General features: G+C 41.1%; 1 protein-coding gene across 9 annotated transcripts in view; it reads left to right on the top strand.

Moving 5' to 3' along the window:
- Positions 1-18,208, top strand: part of RBM25 (RNA binding motif protein 25) — a 443,084-nt gene that overhangs the window by 85,784 nt on the left and 339,092 nt on the right. Inside the window, exon 3 of one of the 9 annotated variants that reach the window (XM_069208939.1) lies at positions 2,028-2,099. The exons of the other annotated variants lie outside the window; for them this stretch is intronic. The gene's annotated coding sequence lies outside the window, so the exon portion shown is untranslated. The remainder of the gene's footprint in view (positions 1-2,027; positions 2,100-18,208) is intronic. 9 annotated transcript variants of the gene reach the window in all.

Raw genomic sequence — 18,208 nt, 5'->3', positions numbered from 1 at the left:
TGCAGCAATATCTGCATACCTGCAGACTACCTATTCAACTTCCCTATATAAAATACCAGTCATTAAAGCATTCATGGAGGGCCTTAGGAGAATTATACCACCAAGAACACTACCTGTTCCTTCATGGAACCTAAATGTTGTCCTAACTAGACTTATGGGTCCACCTTTTGAACCCATGCACTCCTGCGACATACAGTTCCTAACCTGGAAGGTGGCATTTCTCATCGCCATTACTTCCCTGAGAAGAGTAAGCGAGATTCAGGCGTTTACTATACAGGAACCTTTTATACAACTACACAAAAATAAAGTCGTCCTAAGGACCAATCCTAAATTTTTGCCAAAGGTTATTTCACCGTTCCATCTAAATCAAACAGTGGAACTTCCAGTGTTCTTTCCACAGCCAGATACCGTAGCTGAAAGGGCACTACATACATTAGATGTCAAAAGAGCATTAATGTATTACATTGACAGAACAAAGAACATCAGAAAGACTAAACAACTCTTTATTGCATTTCAAAAACCTCATGCAGGAAACCCAATTTCAAAACAAGGTATAGCCAGATGGATAGTTAAATGCATCCAAATCTGCTACCTTAAAGCTAAACGACAGCTGCCCATTACACCAAGGGCACACTCAACCAGAAAGAAAGGTGCTACCATGGCCTTTCTAGGAAACATCCCAATGCAAGAAATATGTAAGGCAGCCACATGGTCTACGCCTCACACATTCACCAAGCACTACTGTGTAGACGTGTTATCCGCACAACAAGCCACAGTAGGTCAAGCTGTATTAAGGACATTATTTCAGACTACTTCCACTCCTACAGGCTGATCCACCGCTTTTGGGGAAATAACTGCTTACTAGTCTATGCAGAACATGCGTATCTACAGCGACAGATGCCATCGAACTGAAAATGTCACTTACCCAGTGTACATCTGTTCGTGGCGTCAGTCGCAGTAGATTCGCATGTGCCCACCCGCCTCCCCGGGAGCCTGTAGCAGTTTGGAAGTTACCTTCAATTATTTATATATGTATCATCTCAACCTTAAATAGGTGCATACTTAGTCACTCCATTGCATGGGCACTATTACTACAATTCAACTCCTACCTCACCCTCTGCGGGGAAAAACAATCGAAGATGGAGTCGACGCCCATGCGCAATGGAGACAAAAGGAGGAGTCACTCGGTCCCGTGACTCGAAAGACTTCTTCGAAGAAAAACAACTTGTAACACTCCGGCCCAACACCAGATGGCGAGCTATTGCAGAACATGCGAATCTACTGCGACTGACGCCACGAACAGATGTACACTGGGTAAGTGACATTTTCATTATATAGCGCTTACTACCCCTGACGAGGCAAAAAATGTTTGTGCTCCCTTATTTATAATAGCTGGAAGCAAAATTAATTGCCTGGAACGTAGCAGTTTTTTCCTTTATCAATTGAACTTTTTGGACAGTAGATGGGACAGTGCATGGAGTTTCAAAGGAGTATCGTTTAAGACTATTTTAATTTTCTAGTCTTGTAAAAATGAGGGAGTGAGGCAAAGGCAAGTGCTAATTGTACATGGGACTAGTTGGGATAATATCTGCTAATTTAAAGTATGTAGTACTACACTACTGAAAATAATTAATTCAATGTAGGCCGTATTGGCCATGTTGTATTATTCAAAGTCGGACCCTTCCTTAGCTGCACTTGCGTGTGCAAAGGTAATTTTAAACTTGACCTGTCTGATTTCATAGTGATCACTGGTTAGTACTGCCGGAATAGTGTGTGGCTCCTGTGTCAAATATAGCAAGGATCACAACAATGATTTTGAACCCTAGACATCTACGAATGTAGTACAGCAGAGGGATAGAACATGAGGTTTTAGGGGACAAATGGTGGAGCTAAGCATCTTACTTAATAAATAAAAGCATTAGAAAGTAAAACAGAAGACCTTTTTGTGTCAGAGGTTGACAAGGCATCGGAATGGGCAGACAGGATGGGTCTGGTTGTCCTTATCGGCTTTCAAATTCTGTTTCTAGGTTCAATGAGTTAATCTCCATCAAGATATTCTTTTGTTTCGTCTTAATCCCATCAACTTCACCAAGGAGCAGGTTTGTAAAATGGGTGTTAGAATATTTTAAAAATTAAAAACTGTACAGTGCATCTGAGTTGCCTAGTCCAGCTGAAACGTGCTTGGGAAAGTCTTCATCATGAGTTGCTGATTTAAATTAGTAATGCTTCTTGGTGTTAATGCTTGCTGTCTTCATTGAAGCGTTTATCACTTTCTTTGAAAGCTATGCAGTTGCATATCAGTATGTCACTCTATTAAGGTTACATTCACGGTTTGCGTTTTGAATTACAAATAGCTCAGAAAGAAGTTCTACCGTGCTAATACTAATCTCTCGTGTTTTTACTAGTTAAGTAGTTTTTTTTTTTTTTTTTAATCTACTCTGGGTCTCCTCTTGCTCATCCTTCTTGCATTGTTCCATGTGCCACTTGCTAGCCCCTTCCATCACCCCACCCCCTTCACATGAAGCAAACTGATTAGTAATCTTTGTCATAACGTCTTCTCAAACCCATTACCTAACAGCAGTGTTCATTACATTAATGTGGTTCGATTTATCACCTTTGAACTCTGGACGGCAGCCTTCAATGAAGTGTACACTTTATTTTTTTTTTATTATTTAAAAAAAATATATATATATATATATTTTTTTTCCTGATGCTGCTCCTGTCACTGGCTACAATTTTCTTGGATATAGGTTTATTAATGTATTTTATTCCTACAACTTTTCGATTTTGCAGTTATTTTTCTTGAGTACTTGGTTTAAGACTTGATTGCTAGGACTGCCATACCTATGACCTGGTGTGTGTGGTTTTTGTTTTTTTTTGTTTAAAGGGTAAAGCAGACCTACTGCTATGGAGGAAATGTGAGTTGATCTTTGCTGATTAAAAGCAAAACCCAAAGATGCAGAGTCATATTGCAAGTTGGAAAAAGTGGACATGGCTGGCTCTGTATAAGCCTGCCCCTCCAAAGGTCAGTGAAGGTGTGACCTTGCTGCACAAGTTTGAACTTCTGTTCAACTCTGATTCAGGCAGAGACATGTTTGTAAGTGAAGACTTGCCAAAGAGCTCAGACATAAAAGTGAACCTCTGTAGTTTGGGTTTCCTGGTGAAGTATAGATTCCAAGTGTTGGTTTGAAAATTCATTGCAACTGTCTTTTATAGAAAGTACATTTCTAGTTGACTGCAATCCTACTTGTGGTGGCAGCGTTGGGCATAAGGCTGGGTGCCTTTTCTCCTGTTCACTATTGCATAGTGGGTCACTTTGGAAGTGGATCATTCGGCATGCATTACAACATTGTACTGCCTTTTGTCAGGTGACTGGATATCCTGAGGAGTACCTGAAAATAGGAGTGGTCTGAAATAAGTCCACTACCTTGGTGAGGGCCAATCTGATCCCTATATCTGACCCCATTCCTGATGGTTAGCAGATAATAGAGAATTGCCTGATTTCAATCAGTAGGTGGGGTATATAGTTACTTGGTAGTTTGACCTGCTAAACTGTTCACTCGTGGATTGTTGTAACTCCTGCCAAAGATCAAGGACACTAATCATCACCATCCCTCCTTGTAAAAGTTGGATCAGTGTAGCACAAGAGTGTATTCACCAGAGGGAAGCTTCTGCTCAAAACATCTTGTTTGGATGAATGTGGCTAACTACAATGTTTGCTTTTTTTGGCATTTCAGCCACATTTCAGAGAACCTGTTTTCTTGATTTCTTGAGTTAATTTTTCTAAAAGAAATTAAGATTTTGATTCAGCAACTAGTATGGGGCCACGAAGAATTAAACCTTTCAAGTGCTGCTATAGGAAGACCTCTTACCATGTTAAATGCACTTTGTTGTCTATAGTTTTCAGAATGAGAAACCCGTAGTTATATAAAAGCTCAGTAAAAAGCACCACTGGCAAGCTACTTGGGGTTCATGTATGATAACATTCTTCCGCAAACATCTGTCTGTTCAGGTCTTATTCTGTTTACCTATATAAGGTGAAAAAATCAGAATTTTTGTGTTCATATAGTCTGGTGTCTCTACATACCTTCTTTGTAGTAGAAAGGACAGCCTAAGTGCTGTGACCTTACCAAAGGAAGCTTCATTTGCAGCTCTTCGGTTAGTGTGAAAAACACAATAGGACAAATTTTGCGTCCAAATGCACCAATCTTGAGCTTCTTCACTTTCTCCCCAAACTTTTTGAGTCAATTTTATTAGATCAATTTTGCAATTTTCTTCCACAAGTTAATTAACTACAAAATATTGCCCAATTTCTGACAGTAGCAAGGATTTATTTTTTTCAAATTTGTCTAATATGGAAATAGACTGGTAACAATAATTCTGCTTTTCTAAAATGGCTACTTTCTGAGCTTTCCAGAACATGCCGAAATGGATGCATATTAGACGTGTTGCCAGCTGTAAATATTTCCATTTGTGATTAACTTTTTATTATTTCTGGAGCACTGTATATGAGCACTGATATCGAGGTGATTTCAGTCAACACTCTACTCTGCTTTTCTCAGTCGTTTATGTTGATTTAACAGGTCCTAAAGTAATCTAAAAAATCTGATGCTCTTGTCGATTATCTCCTGCTTTCTTACACTTTCTCCAGCTATTTTTATAGAGTTGAAAATCACTTATGACCACAGCTACAGGGATGGTTACATGAATAGAATGTTTACCCAAATGTTATATGCTTCTAGCTGGCGGTTTAGGCAGGAAGCAGAAACTTTCACTATTTGATTAATGTAGGCGTTTACAGAATCGTAGTAGGATATGATTATTTTTTTGATCTCCAAATTGCTACTGTGTAGTCTAGACACTTCTTAGGCATTTCCCCTACCAGTTTGAGCACATGGCAAACAAAGCTTGAAGAAAAGCTAGCGTCTGCTCCTTGACTGGCCCACAAATCCTCGTTATCCTAAATATGTAGCACATCAACCCATGGTTAGGCTGTAGAAGGCATTGCTTACATTGTTCCTGAAACTATATTTGGAAAATCCTAATTGTTCATGTCCTCAATCTTTGAATATGGAAGCAGCTGTACCTGTTTCTTTCCAAGCTGGCTTTCATTTCTTCTTTTGCATTTTTTTGCGTGAAAATCTATGTAATCCTCTTGTTTCAAGAGGTATTGGATACAGTGGAATTTGAGTAATTTGGTTGATGGCGAGGGCCCATTTCCCCCCATTGGGGCTCATTCACAAGCACATTACTGGATACCAACATTTTCAGCACTGTTAGGACAGTGGACTAGTATCACTCCTACTAAAACCTTTGGGGATGCTAGACACTAAGCTTGGTTTGCCAAACAATTACTGGACGACTAATGCTGAAGTAGATCAAGCCACCTTCAGGCTTCTGTATGTGAACAAGTATTCTTTCATGTTCTCTTCTTCAACGTGTATCAATTCCTTGACTCTAAAGATCATATTTTGGAGAAAGGAAGGCTACTAAACATTGACAGTAGTAATACTATCAGTGTGGTGTGTGGTTTGGGTTAAGACCTATTAAACTATGCAAAATAAATAAGCAGTTCATTGCACAGTAATTGCATTTAAAGACATTACACCCCAAGTCATACATTGGTTACACTTGTTCATCAATTTTAAACATGGACAGTGAGCTAAATTAAAATCATCAATCTGAAAATCGCCCAGATAACTTTATATATTTACTACGACAATATCAGGTTTATTGAAGATAATAGTTAATTGAGAAAATAGGGGAATCGCCTGACACTTTTAAAAATAAGGAAGTTTATATTCCTTGATACCATAATTCCCAAGCAATGGAATAAGCAACTGAACAAGTCAATTTTATAATATTTTGTTTAAAAAAGGGCAGAAAAATAAATGATGAATCCGTCCTCTATTACTAAAAATAGAGGGCGGAAAAGTTTGAAAGAGGCAGGATCTCAGCTCTTAACATAAGATGTCCAGAAGCAGGACCTATCCAGTTAGGTAGTTCACGAAAAAAAAAAAAAACGCTTTTATATTAAAATTACTTTTGTGCTAACATGGCCAGGTTTTTGGAACTCGGGTACATATATTCATAGGCATTCCAAAGCTGGTCTATGTCCACCTGTGTAGACCACCTGACAACAGTTGATGAGACCAGTATTCTGTTTTGCCTAAAGAAACCATGGAAGTATGAATTTGTTTGATTCGTGACCAGATCCGGACCTTTGGCACTGGCATCACGTAACCATTTCAAAGCTTTTGTCATCCTAAGTTTGTCTCAGTTTAAGCAGTGAAGGTTTCTATATTCTTAAACCCAAGCTTAAAGTAGAGACCAATTATAGTGTTATGCCATCATGTGTGCCACATTTGAAATCTTATGCAACACCTACTTGTTTACCACTTATCTTGGAAGTAGGCTCCGAGGACATTTCATTGCTCATCATTCATGTGGTATTATATTATGTGTCCTAGAGACTTCCTCGAATAATGTTTAGAACTCTGAATCGGATCCAAAAATATTTTTCTTCTCCCTGACAGTTTCTGAACAACTGTAGCATTATTTATGTTTAAGGTCTCATGTCCCTTACAGGTAAGTAAACTATTTTTTTCTTCTTTTTTTAAAATGCACCTTAGTCACGACGTGGCACCATTGCTTGCTCCTGTAGTCACCCCTCATCCCTGCTAATACTACTGTATGGATACTACTGTATGGATACTAAGACTGGGTGTCTTTTGGTCCTCTACGATTGCAATATTTCATGACTTTCATTCTAATATACTAATTTAAACGTTATTGAATGTTGTCTTCCATTTTGCTCCTATTTCATACCAATAAAAATGTTTATTTTCGAGAGTAATGAACAGTATGTGCAATAATTAATTCTAACTTTAACCCTAGTCACTGTGGCAACCTATTTCACTAGCCAAAGAATATTTGAGGGAAGATTGCTTTGTGGTATGAAATGTTTCATTAATCCTTTTTGAAATACATTTAATATTGCAGCTTTTTGATGCCAATACCACTGTCTTGCATTATCTGCCCTAAGTTGTACCTCCAAGTTCATAAATTCTAGTTTCATGCTATCACGAGGGCCTGTTCTTTTAAAACTCCATGGAAAGCCTACGAGTTTTTGGCCATAATTTTCAGTCTCTTAATTTAAGGTGCGTTTTTCATGAAGCAAGATAGCCTCGCTAGATTTCTGCTTGTAGTTATAAAGCTGGAGCATTACTGTATGAAGATGGTGATGCAAACTAAATGCAGATTAGACAAACACTGCGTCCAAGATGACAGCCTGCCCTCCCGCTCATGTCATCCAGGTCAAACTTCCCCAGATGCTGCATAAAGGCCATATCAAATGGACCTGGTAAGGATGGAATGGAAATGAGTGCACAGTATGTTCTCTGCCTATTAACGTGTTTATCAGTTTACCCCTAAACATACACGCTTCTCAGTCCTTGGTTAGCAATATAAATTTTTCCAAATCCAAAGTGCTCCTCTGTCTATGCATTGATTATTTTTCTACACTATCAGTCAGACGAAGAAGGCTAACTTTCAGTCACATTTCTGATCTACTGTTCTGGTGAAAAATGTGTCTGAAGGGGATCATTGAATCGTCCAGCTTATGTCCTCCTTAAAGCACATATTGCAACCTGTTTTTCACCAGCACTTGAGCTTTGTTTGCCTTTCTCCAGTCACACAAGTTCAAAGTCTGATTTACTTTTGTGCATTAACAAGGTAGCTTTGGTATCTCGTCACAACAGAAGTAAAGTGATGTTTGCAACTTCAGCTCTGGTAATGGTATCAGTGGAAAACACATGGTTATTCCCCCAATTATAATATGTTTTACCCAAAGTATTATATATATATTTTTTTTTTACAAATCCTTAAGAAGGATGGAAATTATTCAAAATGAACTACTGGTTAGTTTGGTACCAATACTGTGCCCATTGAACATCTTTGTGTGTGAGAGTTGATCAAGCAAGCAGTTTCAATGTAGTGAAATTGTAATTTTATTATTTTCCAAACTTGTCAGAAAATCCCTGGCATAGGATTTTGGTCGATATGCTCTCCTAAGTGTTCCCATTTCCTCTCATAATTAACTGGGTCCGGTACAAAAACGACTGATAGATGCCGTTTCTGTAAACTCTTGTTGCTGAAAAGCTATCATTCATTGGCCTATGCTGCTATCCCTAAGAAATAATTGCCTAAGGCAGTTGTTCCCAAACGTTTTAGAACCATGAGACATTTTTTAGAATGACAAGTTTTTGACCCACCTACATTTAACATGTGGGGTGTTTTTTAATGTAACTAAAGCAAATTAAAATAGTAACTATTGTTGCATAGATTAGTTAGGGGACCACGTTTGTGACTGCCTCATTACAGATACCCTACAGAATGCTCCTAAGTGGTCCTGTCCACTGATGGAAGGTGCCTAAACTGGCCTGATTGCATAAACACAACTCCAGTACACCTTTAGAGGATTTTGTTTAATACAGCTTTTCCATTACAATCTTCTGCCACAGAAAATGAACTAGATCAGTCATTAAAATTATCTGAGACCTTCTTATTGCATAAGGCTTTGCACTTGCAGCCTGGCACCATTGTAGTCCAGTGGCTGCAACACAAGTACACCTCTCAAATTTAATGAAGACAGGACTGTAGTTTGTACACATTTGAGTACCTCTTATTGAACCTTCTTAGAAGACTTGTGTCGGAAACCTGAAAGAATAGTGAATCTACACTTAGAGGTGTCCCTTCCACTGGAACAATCAGAGCTTGCTACTTGATCAGGATGAACTATTGGAGAGACAAAAGATTAAGGGCTCTGCTTGAGGGAGTGTATATGATAGTTTAATTGATAGCTTTTTAGGGAATCTGCTATGTACAGGATGAAGAAAAATATACAAAGATGTAAATGAAGAAGGGTAAAGCTGTGAATTTTGATGAGAGGCTCCGCTACAATAAGTGCAGCTGAAAGATTTCACAGGCAGTTTGGATGGGCTTAAGAGGCTGATGAGCATTCAAGAAGTGAGGTACAGATACCAGATGGCAGTGTGGGAACTGACATGATCATAGTATTGTAGGATGTCTTAGTGAAAAAATGCTGTAGAGTTTGAGTCGCTAAATAAACTCTGGTATAAGGAGAGACAGGGTGCTGTACCCTGATTAGGCTTTGAAAGATATGCTGGTCTCATTTTGCCTCGATCTGGTAGAGCCAGACCAAATTATGTTGTGCACTAGACTAAACTATAGACCGAAGAAGGGAAATTCTGTGGCACCATTGCAAGAACAAAAAAGCAGGTAACACTTGGCAGATTAGTTGATTCCGGAGCTCCGTGCTCTGCAGTTGTGTTCCACATTTGTCTACATTTCTTGCAAAATGTTGATGCAAAATTCCATTGCACACTCCTGCCTACCATTTGGTATGGTTGTTCTGTGCACAGAGCATTGCAAAGCACAGAGTGGACATTGATGGGAACTTTGCGAGTGAATCAACCTCTGACATAGATTGTATGTATTGGATGAAAGTATGGTAAACACACTCCATTAGAATTAGAGCACCGGTTTGGCGCACTGGACATCACTATGTTGAGTGATTCTGATACCCAGTCAGTCCTTGTTTCATACAGTACCTAGATAAGTTTCCCTCCCTATGCCCCGCCTCAAAACATCTGGAGTAGGTTGCGTCCCATAGCGTCATAGGTAGGCTGCAGGGAGGTCTTGTTCAAGAATGGTTGGAGACCCTCTCCAGTGGTGACTAGGAATGACACTGTTATCTAATGGTCAATGGGACGAGATAAATACTACATAATCTTGGAGACATTTTTGAACTTTTCTAAGATCTTTCATCAGTAGTTTAGACATGTGCATGTAGTTGACTCATATTTGGATGAGTCATATGATGGGTGGTGGTCTTTTCCGGTGCTAGGAAAGTTTATTTTGAGATGGGTGGTGTCCATATTTTTAGTTCTTAATCAGTACGACCACACTGTGCGTGCAGCGCAGTTGTTTTCATTGTAACTCCTTTGTTCCTTCTCCAACCACTCAGCTTTTTGAAACCTTAAACATGTCTCCTACCCTGAATAAAAGCAGCAAAATCAGGCTGCAAAAGACTATGATGCAGTCCATTGTTTGGGACATTTTTTGGCTAATTAAGCTATGAGTTTTAAAGTCAGCATTTCCTTTTTTAGTGTTCTGTCCACAGAGCAACCAGTCTTGTATTGTGTCCAGCGGCATTGATCTCTTTTCCTTAACCACGAAAAGTGAAGGTCTATCCACATTCAGATATTGAAAGGTACTTTTTCATCATCTTGGAATTTTCAGTCATTTGGAAGGAAGGACTAGTCTTAATTGATTGCCTCCATAATTTTTTTTCCCAAATTAATATCACATATCAAGTTCTCTCCTGAATATTAAGCATCTCAGGTGGATCACTCCTTTGCTCTGTTTCTCATTTTCAGTCTTGTACTTCATTCTGCGTCATATTGTACAATATATAGAACAGCGCAGTAGAGCAGTAAATTACCCATTACAAGAAATGCATTCAGTGTTGATGATTTCCTATTTTCCCCTTTAAGAAAATCGGTGATCTTGCTGCTCAATAGGTATTTAATATTGTTTTTAGTTAACGGACATGCTAAGCTCCTTTCAGATTTACTATATTCAAAGGCCAGAGAGAGCCAAGTGAAATTAATCTAAAAAAGTATTTCCTCATACTTTGCCCATTCAATGAAGCATCGCTGATGGTAGCTTATGTCTAAAATGGAGGAGATTCAGGAGAAAGTGCTGAATTTTCAAAAAATCCTTCAGAAGATGGCAGAAGGTAGAGAGCCTTGAGAAGCATATGCAAAACAATCATATTTTGCATTTTGACTCGTAAATATTAATTTCTTTTGAAAGGTGCATGACCGGTATGGCATTAGCCAAGACTTGGAGTATTTTCATCTTAACACAGCAAATTTATCAAGCCTCCCTTGCTTCTACAGTCTGTCATGCCTAGCAATAGGAAATCAATAGGCATCCATCAATAAATGTAGGTATTGGTGCAATAAAAATGTCTGCTGCTTTATGGACTGCCTCCACAGCCTTTGAAGAAAGAAAGATGAGCGTCCAATTTGTATGTTAACTTTTTATTTTGGGCTTGATGTCGAGCCACTTGAATCAAAGCGTTGTCTGATACTGAGACTTCATGTTTCATCTTTATCTGTAAACCAATAAAAGCTGTGATGAAATTGTCACAATATACATAACACCGCAAGCAAATGAAAGAAAGGTTTCAAAACGTGGTCTGGGGAGTCATCCACTTCATTTTACTAGCAGGAATCTCCCATTTTTGCTTACTCTCCTCTCCATTACAAAGGCATTCCTTGTTTGACAGTACCTCCATTTTTCCTGACCAGTGCAAAAAAAAAAAACAACTGTAAGGCTATAGGTACTGATATTTATGATGACTCGAAAGTGTCTGCATGGGGTCAATCACTGCAAGTATTTGTTAGCACCTTGGCATGAATACTTAACCATATCAATTTGGACTAGTTACACTGAATTATAAGAACCCAGGATGAGACCGTTCTTCCTACCTCAAAACTCAAAGGTTTAAAATTCTTTCCTGTTTTTGTGCTCTACTGGTGAAAATTCTTAAAATAAAATGCACATATTACGAAGTTTCTCCTTACAAAGATGAGTGTGTTTACCCTCCAAAGCATAGAGTCCTATTGGATATGCTAGTACCAACACAGGTTAAAGCTGAGGCAAAATATTGATAGAGATAAGGGCCCTTTGTTAAAGTGTTTATTCAAAGGATAAAAAACATTTACTTTGACGGCATATGTGGCTGTAGATACACATGCTGTGCATACTCCTGCCATCTAGTGTTGGGTCCAGATGTGTGCAGGTTGTTTTTCTTTGAAGAAGTCTCAAGTCACAAGGTAAAGTGGCTCCTCCTTTTGGTGATAGTGCGCATGGGCATCGACTCAATTGTTGGATTTCCTATCTGCCATTGTGATGGGATGTGTTTTGGTGCACCGGTTAAAGACTCTTTTCAGGCTCCCTTTGGTCCACTGCTCATTTCTATACCTGCTGATATTGTTTTATTTTACCTTTCACCCTTCGAAAACAGAAGAAAATAGTTACCCGTCAATTTGAGGTTTCTTTTCTACACTTGGCCTTTGTGTCTTTTCTCATCTGATTTGACAACTATGTGCTGCTAATAGGACAGACTCCATTTCAGTTCTTTCCCAGCTGCTGCACCAAATACCAGCACTCTGACTTTCATCAGGTTATGGAATCTGTTTGTCTCTAGACCACAATGAGAACAACTGGGAGGCCTGCCGATCATTCAGATAAAAGAAAACATTGAGTGATCGTTAAGCACGTCAAAAGTAAATGCAGTGCAAAGAGCTAGAGGAGACACCTGACACTTTCATTCATCCTGTCAAACAAGAGTAAGAACTGTATTTGGCCTCGACGGAAGAGGCCTTTTCCATTCTGGACTCCAAAGCTGATCCCGAAATAGAGTTCGGTCTGTAGTTGCAAGACCTTCCTTCAGGACAGAGTGCAGTGAGTACCCTTGCCCACCCTGTCAAGACATTTGGTTCCGACTGAAAGCACAGCTTCTGTGCCACCACTGCCAACAGGTCATAGTAGGCACCAAACACTCACTTGGCATGGTGCACCATCAGGCCTCACACTGATAACCAAGCCGAAACCTCCTAGAGCAGCCTGCTTGCAAAATAGACCGCATTCATCACTGTTCAAAGTACCAGTAATTAAAGAATTCATGGAAGGACTTAAGAGTAATTCCACCTAGGATTACCCCTGCAGCTACATGGAATCTCAACATTGTACTTATCAGGCTAATGGGTCCACCACTTACCGTTGCATAACTGCCCTCTCCAATTTCTATCTTCGAAGGACCGTTCTTCCAAATACACAGGGACTGGGTAGTCTTCGAACTGACTTAAAATACCTACCAAAGGTGGTCTCTTCTTTCCACCTAAACCAGCCAGTTGAATTGTCTGTTTTCTTTCCACAACCTGGTTCAGTTGCAAAAAGAGCTCCCCATATATTAGATGCAAAAAGAGTTTTAATGTACTGTATTGATAGGACTAAAGAGCCTCGTAAAATAAACAACTTGTTGCCTTTTCATCCCCTCACACAGGGAAACCCATATGTAAATTGGGCATTTCAAGATGGATAATTAAATGCATTCAAACATGTTATGCCAAAACTAAAAACACCTCCTAGAGCACACTGTACTCGTAAAATAGGAGCATCTATGGCTTTCTTGGTCAATATATCAATAGCTGAGATCTGTAAAGTGGCTACATGGTAAATTACACAATGCTTTACTGTAAGAAGTTGGCTCTGTATGTGCTATTTCAAAGTAAGGAATAGCATGCACAGAGTCCAAGGGTTCCCCTTAGAGGTAAAATAGTGGTAAAAATAGATAATACTAATGCTCTATTTTGTGGTAGAGTGGTCGAGCAGTAAGCTTATCCAAGGAGTAGTGTTAAGCATTTGTTGTACATACACATAGACAATAAATGAGGTACACACACTCAGAGACAAATCCAGGCAATAGGTTTTGTTATAGAAAAATATCTTTTCTTAGTTTATTTTAAGAACCACAGGTTCAAATTTAACATGTAATATCTTGTTTGAAAGGTATTGCAGGTAAGTACATTAGGAACTTTGAATCATTTCAATTGCATGTATACTTTTCAAGTTATTGACAAATAGCTATTTCAAAAGTGGACACTTAGTGCAATTTTCACAGTTCCTGGGGGAGGTAAGTTTTTGTTAGTTTTACCAGGTAAGTAAGACACTTACAGGGTTCAGTTCTTGGTCCAAGGTAGCCCACCGTTGGGGGTTCAGAGCAACCCCAAAGTCACCACACCAGCAGCTCAGGGCCGGTCAGGTGCAGAGTTCAAAGTGGTGCCCAAAACGCATAGGCTAGAATGGAGAGCAGGGGGTGCCCCGGTTCCGGTCTGCTTGCAGGTAAGTACCCGCGTCTTCGGAGGGCAGACCAGGGGGGTTTTGTAGGGCACCGGGGGGGGACACAAGCCCACACAGAAATTTCACCCTCAGCAGCGCGGGGGCGGCCGGGTGCAGTGTAGAAACAAGCGTCGGGTTTGCAATGTTAGTCTGAGAGATCAACGGATCTCTTCAGCGCTGCAGGCAGGCAAGGGGGGGCTTCCTCGGGGAAACCTCCACTTGGGCAAGGGAGAGGGACTCCTGGGGGTCACGTCTCCAGTGAAAGTCCGGTCCTTCAGGTCCTGGGGGCTGCGGGTGCAGGGTCTTTTCCAGGCGTCGGGACTTAGGTTTCAGAGAGTCGCGGTCAGGGGAAGCCTCGGGATTCCCTCTGCAGGCGGCGCTGTGGGGGCTCAGGGGGGACAGGTTTTGGTACTCACAGTCGTAGAGTAGTCCGGGGGTCCTCCCTGAGGTGTTGGTTCTCCACCAGCCGAGTCGGGGTCGCCGGGTGCAGTGTTGCAAGTCTCACGCTTCTTGCGGGGAGTTGCAGGGTTCTTTAAAGCTGCTTCTTGAAACAAAGTTGCAGTCTTTTTGGAGCAGGTCCGCTGTCCTCGGGAGTTTCTTGTCTTTTTCGAAGCAGGGCAGTCCTCAGAGGATTCAGAGGTCGCTGGTCCCTTGGAAGGCGTCGCTGGAGCAGAGTTCTTTGGAAGGCAGGAGACAGGCCGGTGAGTTTCTGGAGCCAAGGCAGTTGTCGTCTTCTGGTCTTCCTCTGCAGGGGTTTTCAGCTAGGCAGTCCTTCTTCTTGTAGTTAGCAGGAATCTAATTTTCTAGGGTTCAGGGTAGCCCTTAAATACTAAATTTAAGGGCGTGTTTAGGTCTGGGGGGTTAGTAGCCAATGGCTACTAGCCCTGAGGGTGGGTACACCCTCTTTGTGCCTCCTCCCAAGGGGAGGGGGTCACAATCCTAACCCTATTGGGGGAATCCTCCATCTGCAAGATGGAGGATTTCTAAAAGTTAGTCACCTCAGCTCAGGACACCTTAGGGGCTGTCCTGACTGGCCAGTGACTCCTCCGTGTTGCTTTCTTTGTTCCCTCCAGCCTTGCCGCCAAAAGTGGGGGCCGTGGCCGGAGGGGGCGGGCAACTCCACTAAGCTGGAGTGCCCTGCTGGGCTGTGACAAAGGGGTGAGCCTTTGAGGCTCACCGCCAGGTGTCACAGCTCCTGCCTGGGGGAGGTGTTAGCATCTCCACCCAGTGCAGGCTTTGTTACTGGCCTCAGAGTGACAAAGGCACTCTCCCCATGGGGCCAGCAACATGTCTCTGGTGTGGCAGGCTGCTGGAACTAGTCAGCCTACACAGACAGTCGGTTAAGTTTCAGGGGGCACCTCTAAGGTGCCCTCTGGGGTGTATTTTGCAATAAAATGTACACTGGCATCAGTGTGCATTTATTGTGCTGAGAAGTTTGATACCAAACTTCCCAGTTTTCAGTGTAGCCATTATGGTGCTGTGGAGTTCGTGTTTGACAAACTCCCAGACCATATACTCTTATGGCTACCCTGCACTTACAATGTCTAAGGTTTTGTTTAGACACTGTAGGGGTACCATGCTCATGCACTGGTACCCTCACCTATGGTATAGTGCACCCTGCCTTAGGGCTGTAAGGCCTGCTAGAGGGGTGTCTTACCTATACTGCATAGGCAGTGAGAGGCTGGCATGGCACCCTGAGGGGAGTGCCATGTCGACTTACTCGTTTTGTCCTCACTAGCACACACAAGCTGGCAAGCAGTGTGTCTGTGCTGAGTGAGAGGTCTCCAGGGTGGCATGAGACATGCTGCAGCCCTTAGAGACCTTCCTTGGCATCAGGGCCCTTGGTACTAGAAGTACCAGTTACAAGGGACTTATCTGGATGCCAGGGTCTGCCAATTGTGGATACAAAAGTACAGGTTAGGGAAAGAACACTGGTGCTGGGGTCTGGTTAGCAGGCCTCAGCACACTTTCAATTGTAAACATAGCATCAGCAAAGGCAAAAAGTCAGGGGGCAACCATGCCAAGGAGGCATTTCCTTACATTTACTAAGTATTACTGTGTGGATGTTTTAGCACACCAACAAGCAAATGTAGGACACGCAGTGCTATGTAGTTTTTCAACCAACTGCAACACCAAAGGTTAGCCACCGCTTTCTGGATGGCACTGCTTATGTATCAACAGCCACACATTCCATTGAACAGATTACTTGCCCTGGGAGCATCTGTTAGTAGCATGTAGTGTTGTACATGCACATGTGCCTGCCCTCCTCCCTAGACACCTTTGGCCGTTGTAGTACCCTTCTTTTACTCTCATATACATAGACAACTCGTTGCTAACACTACCACTCTATTCTCACCCGACTGCGTGAAACAGTCAAACAATGGAGTCTACGTCCACTATCACCAAGAGGAGTAGTCACTTTACCTCTTGACTCTAGACTTTGTCGAAGGAAAACGACTTGCACACATTTGGACCCAGCACTAGAGTAGGCGTATGCAGAGTATGTGAATCTGCAGCACTACATGCCACAAACAGACGCAGTAAGTAAAGTAATCCTTCATCTTATAGTTAATGATCTCAAAGTAGGCTACTTTGAGATCAGTCATTCGTGGGTCTTTGTGGCAAGATGTATCACCAGAATTCAACAGGGAACTGAAAAGCACATACCTGGGTCTAATCGAATGTGATATCCTTGTATTTTTTTACAGAAGGCACCATTGAGGAAACATGATGAATACATTTTTTCTTTTCCTTTGAATAACATCTTTTATGAAGGACATTTGTCTGTCAATATTTTGCCTTGGCTTTAACCTATGATGGCACTAACATATTCTATAGGACTATATGCTTCAGGGTACAGACATACACTCCTCTTTGTAAAGATTTGAATCTCAAAGAGGAGTTGTTGGACCAACCCTTCCTAAGTGTAAAAATTCCCCAAAATTAAGTATGCGTGAGACAAAATACAGGTGTTTGCCAGCAAGTCATGAATGTGTCGGACCTATGAACAGGAATTACAAAGGTTAGCCACTGTTTGTTCTCTCATCTTACAGAGGAGAGTCCAACTTTGTACTTTGACATTCATGCTCTAAGTTATCTTATTGCAAAATATATAGCAAATTATTTGCCTAAAGCTTGCAGGTCATTTAGTCTTTAGTCATCCACTCATAGTGCAAGGTTTTAGACTTGAGTTGTCTCCAGTGTCCCAAACTCGGAAATTTGGTATCTTGTGCCTTCAAATTCTATTATTTTTTGTCCACATCTTTTCTTCCATGCAGTTTTATTTTAGCGTCTCATCTCCCCCTTCTTACAGGTTCTTTTTACCTCTGCCTTCTCTCTTTATCAACTTCAAAGTTTATCACACAGCCATGTGTATTTTGCTTTTCCACCACTTAATCATCTTACTCAACAACTTCCCACATAATTGAGCTCAACAGAGCTTTGAGATGATGCTTAATTTCAGACAATTATATATCAAGTTTATGCTCTTTACTTGGGCCTGTCAGATTTGTAAGAAAACCCAACATCCACATGTTGATTGAGTGTGGGGAGGTGGGTGAGGGTATTGCTGATTGACAGCCGTGCAATCCATTTTCTTCAGGATGTTGAGTGGCAGTATTGTGGGGACCCTTTGCCCCCAATCAAGAAGTGCAGTGAATAATACTGAAGTAGGGGAATGTAATTTCCATAACCAGGGGGAGAAAAGGTGGAGGCAAGCAGAGGCCTTGAAGAGGGGAACCATGTTTCTCCAAAACGTAACATCTGTGGAATGGTGCACTGCTCTTCCCACCAGTATGACTTTGGGATCCATTATGGAAATGCACAAGCAGGGCAGAGTTGGAAACAAGTCAGTCAGAAAACACAGTAGGACTTCATTTGCAAGGTAAGTCGTATAATTTGTATCCTTTGAGATGTCACCTAGAAAGTGTTATTTTCCCTTTTTATGGAATGGTGAATACCCTGTGTGCTGTTTAATTTAAACGGTTTCTAATTACTATTGTGAAACTAAGGTAGCTTTTCACTTGACAAATGTGTGGTCCTTAACAAATCATTGCTAAGAAGTGATATATTGAGCACCTTTGCTGCACCCACTTTATTTTGTAATTAGTGTTACTAGCCGATGAGCTTTTGTTCCTATTCCAAAGACCCACTGAATGCTCAAGCTTATTCTTTAAGCATGTACCAGTGCCACTTTTAGATATAAAGGGCATGG

The sequence above is a fragment of the Pleurodeles waltl genome, chromosome 9 (genome assembly GCF_031143425.1).
Source record: "Pleurodeles waltl isolate 20211129_DDA chromosome 9, aPleWal1.hap1.20221129, whole genome shotgun sequence".
Classification (NCBI taxonomy): Eukaryota; Metazoa; Chordata; class Amphibia; order Caudata; family Salamandridae; genus Pleurodeles; species Pleurodeles waltl.
Note: the sequence above shows the minus strand (reverse complement) of the source record. Positions and strands in the feature narration are given on the sequence as shown.